The following is a 6,231-nucleotide window of genomic DNA, read 5'->3' on the forward strand; positions in this document are numbered from 1 at the left end:
CTTACACTGTGTGCGATCGGTATATTAATCGTTGATTTTTTTAGATTATTTAACAAAAAAATAATTTAATAAAAATAAATATTTATCACCTCTTCGATACCAACAAAATAAATACAGATAAACGTAATGGCAACTAAGGACGAGATATAAGCATGAAAAGTATTAACCGAAAGCTTGAGTGTAGATAAGAGATTCTAAACACGCACATCGAAAATGCTTCACTTTTGCAAAACCAAATAGAAGTAAAAAATACAAAAGATGTATACCGCGAAGAGTTAGCAGATTCGATTTTAAATAAGTGCAAACAAAATAATACCGAGAAATTCGCTCCGCCAGCAAATCGCCCGCCTCAATGCCGTCTGAGGAGCGTTGCTCTCCCAACTTTTAGCTTCAAATCACACCGAATTTAAACATTTTATAAGCCTTTTCGAAACTTTCGTTGATACACGATACTGAAAAATTCAATCATTTAATTTCGTGTTTAGCTGGAGACGCTTTAGGAACAGTTAGGGCCTATCAAGTCACTGCGGAAAATTATCCCAAAGCTCTTGCTAGCCTGAAGCGGTGTACGATAATGATTGTCATATTTTTTTTAACAACATATCGACACTTTTTAATTTGCAAAAAATTTCAGCTACAGCCTTGAGAACCCTCATCGACACGGTCACAGCCTTTTTGCTGTCTATTGGGGATGATAGACGCATTACCAATGCTATTATAATACATCTGGTAATGAGCAAGGTCGATGCAGGAACTAAAAAATAATGGGAAGAACAGTTAGATTACCATTCGCTTCCACTTTGGAGCGAATGTAAGGCGGCCCTCAAGAAGAAGAGGCTTGGAAGAGGCTTCCAAGCCCAAAACTGTTCAGCAGACCCAATCAAACCCTAAGAAGAATGGAAATAGGAGTTTTTCGTTTGTCGCTGCCAGGAACGACTCTGTTCAATGCATGTATTGCAATTCCGCTGAACATCAGATTGGAAACTGCGCTTCCTTCGCAGCCCTAACAGTTCATCAAAGATTCGATTTCGCTAAAAGAGCACTCATATGCATTAACTGCTTAAGAAATGGTCACTCGGTCAAAAAATGCAAATCGAACAGATGTAGAGTGTGCAATTCCTCACATCACACTTTGCTACACATATTTTCCCCAAGCAGAAATCTCGCGTTGCCACCCCCTTCTCAGCCCAAGCTCATGCAGGAGTCTCCGTCCACTTCGCATGTTTTGCATGCGAATGCATCGGATCGAGTCATTCTTGCAACTGCTGTTGTGAGCGTTCAAACCAAAAGTGGCGAGCTTGTATTAGCTCGAGCCTTGCTCCACTCTGGTTCACAAATAAACTTTGTGACCGATGAGCTCGCTCAGAGGCTTAAAATTACAAGAGAGGACGTGTGCATGAGCTTTGCGAGGCATTGGTGGAACTAATACCCAACAGCCAGTTGTCGTCCGATTTTTGGATCATGAAAATATTTCTGGTTATCATCCGGATCAAGCGGTGAACACCAGCGGGTGGAGGGTGAATTGGCAGATCCAAAAGATATGCTTATTGGCGCAAATACGTTCTTTGAACTTTTATATATTGGCCAGAAAAAAATATTCCTCGGCTGGATAGTGTCAGGGAGATGTGCTTCTGAAAATAAAGTAAAGGACCCTTCGCTGAAAAAGATGTATTTTGAATTCATGGAGGAATATGTTTAAATATGTTTCCTCCACCAATGTCAAAATTCCGAATACTCCTCACTATTTCATTCCGCACCAATGCGTTCTACGGCCACTGTAGTATGCATTTATCATTGTAGTGAGTACCCACTGTATTAAGTGAACAAGTGAAATATGAATGCGCCTCAGAACTCAGCTTATGGGAAGCGCAAGTGTCAGCTAATTCCCATTGCTTGAGTGCAGACAACTACAATTAATACATATACGTGCTGTATTTGCATTTCTCTCGCGCTCTCGTTTATATATCAGCATAGAATTGTTACATAGAAGGCCTCTGCTGGCCGCTGCCGAGACTAGCTGGCAGCGCAGCCGCAAGCCACCAATTTGTGGATCATTATAAATTCTGCGATGAAATAAAAGGGTCATACCGGAACGGTTGTGTTGTTTAATTTATCCCTTGATGGAACATAAACATATTACTTAACTAAACACATTACTTTAAAACATGGCGACAGTGACATTCTTACTACAATCTTCGGATACTCGCGCGTTTGACGAAAATCGTTGCGATGACCGGCACCGGTACCGCCTGAGCCCATAGACCCCGGACACCAGCAGCAGAATCAACAAGTGTGGAAGGAATGGAAAATCCTTCTACACCAACAAAGGAAACCTAAAAGTGTGGTAGGCAAACCGCCGACTGCGTCAACGCGGGATACTTATGAGTGCGGAAGGCATTCCGCCCTCTGCACCATCGTGGGAGGTCCCTGCTCCTGTTGAGCAAAGAGACGCACCAATCCTAGAAAGAAAGCCACAAAGGAAATATAACGTGAAAAGAAGCAAACTTCGGCAAGCCGAAGTCCATATACTTTGCAGCTATTGCAAAATATAAATATTCTTGAAAACATTAAAATTATGATTGACTGGCGTTTATGTTTACATTGAAGCTTTTTGAAGCTTAATTGAAAGATCCTATAGCAGCTATATGATATCTTTTTCCGATTTTAATAAAATTAATTCTGAACTGTCAAACTATTAAGTAATCAAAAAGAATTTTGAAAAAATAAAATTTTTTTTTTAATATTTTTATTTTTCCGATTGTACCTATGGGAGCTTTATGCTATAGTCGTCCGATTTTGATGAAATTTAAATCGTAATTCTGAAATATTAGCCATTACTATATGTCGAAGAACTAAAAAAAAATTAAAAAACAGCAAAGTTATAATTAATTCTTATTTTTTTTCCGATTGTTCCTATGGGAAATATATGCTATAGTCGTCCGATCCGGCTCTTTCCGACTTAAATACTACCTGCAATAGAAAGACAAATTTTGGGAAAGTTTCATGCAGATAGCCTTAAAACTGAGAGATTAGTTTGCGTAGAAACGGACGGACAGACGGACGGACAGACGGACAGACAGACGGACATGGCTAGATTGACTCTCCTAGTGATGCTGATCAAGAATATATATACTTTTTAGGGTCGGAGATGTCTCCTTCACTGCGTTACAACTTCTGACTGAAATTATAATACCCTCTGCAAGGGTATGAAAATCATCGAAAAAGAGCTTTGAAGACGAGCAACATAACGCAACAGGGGCTGCATTTATGCCAATGCCTAAGTTGCCTTTAATTTTAAACAACCTCTAACTCAAGCCGATGCGCGAAAGCGCTGCTTGAAAAATACTAACCACTGTTAGGATTTATACTAAAACCATATGACAGATATTTTAATTATATAGAGCGACACATTGTTAGTCTATAATGTGAAACATTACTATAATAATATTTTCTTCACGTTCCTAATTTTCTTTTTAAATGAACAATAGTATAAATAAAGAAATATAACTTGAAAACAATAATTCGCCATATATACTTGGCATAAAATATAGAATTTTGAAAATATTCCCAAGATGGGTTGAGTAGACACAAAAGTTGTTGATTCAACGGCGAACGTCGTTTATAAAATAGAATCTGAAAATATTGATACAATTAAATACTACTAATACATGAGCAGAGATATACTAGATAAAAATCGTTGGTCTGAAGTATCGAAATTTCTGAACAGACTTCGATCGAATTTAATAACTATAAAAGGAAGGTATAATTTAAATATTTCAATACCAACAATCCTAATTCCGATTGCGAAATCGAACAACTACAAATATTAAAAATGCCGGACGATACTGTTGCCCAACGGGCATATATTAAAGATATAGCTAATGCTATTCCAGAATTCAACGGACAAAAAATCAATCTTCAAAGATTTATCACAGCCTTGAAATTGGTAAACCTAACTAAAGGCACATTTTAAGAGATAGCTGTTGAAGTCATTAAATCAAAAATAGTGGGTTCAACTTTGTATAAAGTGCAAAAAGAATCTACTATAAACGGAATTATTAAAAAACAAGAAATGAAGCCAACTTGGCCAATCCGAAGTTTATATACCCTTGCAGCTATTTCAAAAATTAAATATTCTTGATGACATTTAAATTATCATTTACTTGCGTATATGTTTAAAAACATTAAAGATATGATTATTTGCAGCTTAATTATTCGATTTAATAAAATTAAAAGCATAATTCTAAACTTTCAAATTAATTATAAGTCAATAAGAATAAAAAAAAAGTTAGAAAAAAAAATTACATTTAAAAAAAATTTTGTATATATATTTGTTGTTTCTATAGTCGTCCGATTTTTATGAAATTTAAACCGTTGTTTTGAAATATTTAACGATTACTATATGTCGAAGAACTAAAATAAAATTTAACAAGAAAGGAAGCAAATTTCGGCGTGCTGAATTTCATATACCCTTGCAGCTATTTCAAAAACTAATACTCTTGAAAACGTTAAAATTATGATTTACTTGCGTGTATGTTTAAAAACATTGAAGCTACGATGATTTTTTGCTTAATTATTCGATATTTCCTATGCCAGCAATACGATTGTTCCTATGGGAGCTAAATGCTATAGTCGTCCGATTTTGATAAAATTTAAACCGTAATTCTGAAATATTTAACCATTACTATATCAAGAATTAAATACTTTTGGAAATAATTAAGATTTACTTGCGTATACGTTCAAAAAACATTGAAGCTATGATAACTTGCAGCTCAATTATTAGATAGTTATTTTATATATTTATATTATTTCTTTGGGAGCTATGTGATAAAGTCGTCCGATTTTGATGAAATTTAAACCATAATTCTGAAATAATTAACCAATGCTATATGTCGAAGAACTAAGAAAAAATTAAACAAGAAAGGAAGTAAAATTCGGCAAGCCGAAGTTTATATACCCTTGCAGCTATTGCAAGAATTAAATATTTTTGAAAACATTAAAATTATGATTTAATTGCGTATATGTCTAAAAACATTGAAGCAATAATGATTTGCAGCTCAATTATTAGGTAGTTATTTTATATAATTTTATTATTTCTATGGGAGCTATATGATATAGACGTCCGATTTTGATGAAATTTAAACCGTAATTCTGAAATAATTAACTATTACTATATGTCGAAGAACTAAAAAAAAATATAAATATTTTTAATAATTTTATTTATTTTTCCGATTGTTCCTATGGGAGCTATATGCTATAGTCGTCCGACTTATATACTACCTGCAACAGAAAGACAACTTTTGGGAAAGTTTTATGCAGGTAGCTTTAAAACTGAGAGACTAGTTTGCGTAGAAACGGACGGACAGAAGGACGGACAGACGGACGGACAGACGGACATGGCTAGATCGACTCGCCTAGTGATGCTGATCAAGAATATATATACTTTATAGGGTCGGAAATGTCTCCCTTACTGCGTTGCAAATTTCTGACTGTAATTATAATACCCTCTGCAAGGGTATAAAAATGTGGCGTTATTTTAGTCTATCCAGAGGAACCTGTTTTGTTCTTTAAGGAAATCGGGGTATTGTAACAAAGTAGGTTATATAAGTTTATCTAATCTAATATTGGAATGAATTTTGGCATTCGGAAGATCATTCAATTGGAATTTATGACCACGGAAAGTCAATTCTTGCTTAAAAAATAAACATTTTTGTAGATGTAGTTTTAAATTTTATTTTATGCATGTTTCGAAGATGTCTTTTAGGTTTTTAAGCATAAGTTTTTCGGAACATCCAAAGACTATTAAACCATTCATATAAAGGAATGCTGAAGAAGCTTCAAGTCCAGAAAATGCAATAGTCATCATTCTCTGAAATGAATTTGGGGCTATTTTTAAACCGAAAGGTAATCGCGTGAAACGATATGATCCATTGCTCGTTGAAAGCGACGTAATGTTTCTTGAATTTTCTTCTAGTTCGATTTGATGGAAACCTGACATTAAGTCAAGGCATGAAAAATACTTAGCTCTACTTAGTTGGTCCAAAATGTCATCAATTCTGTGGAAATTTATCAGAAAGAAGTTTTTTGTTGATTTGGCGATAGTCAATTACTAGTCGCCATTTCTTTTCTTTTGAACCCTGAAGAGTTTTCTTTGGGACAAGTTAAAGTGGGCTGTTGTGGTACAGATGGTTCGACTATATTGTCTTTAATTAATTTTCCTACTTGTTTTTT

This window comes from Drosophila gunungcola, unplaced genomic scaffold (genome assembly GCF_025200985.1).
Source record: "Drosophila gunungcola strain Sukarami unplaced genomic scaffold, Dgunungcola_SK_2 000166F, whole genome shotgun sequence".
Classification (NCBI taxonomy): domain Eukaryota; kingdom Metazoa; phylum Arthropoda; class Insecta; order Diptera; family Drosophilidae; genus Drosophila; species Drosophila gunungcola.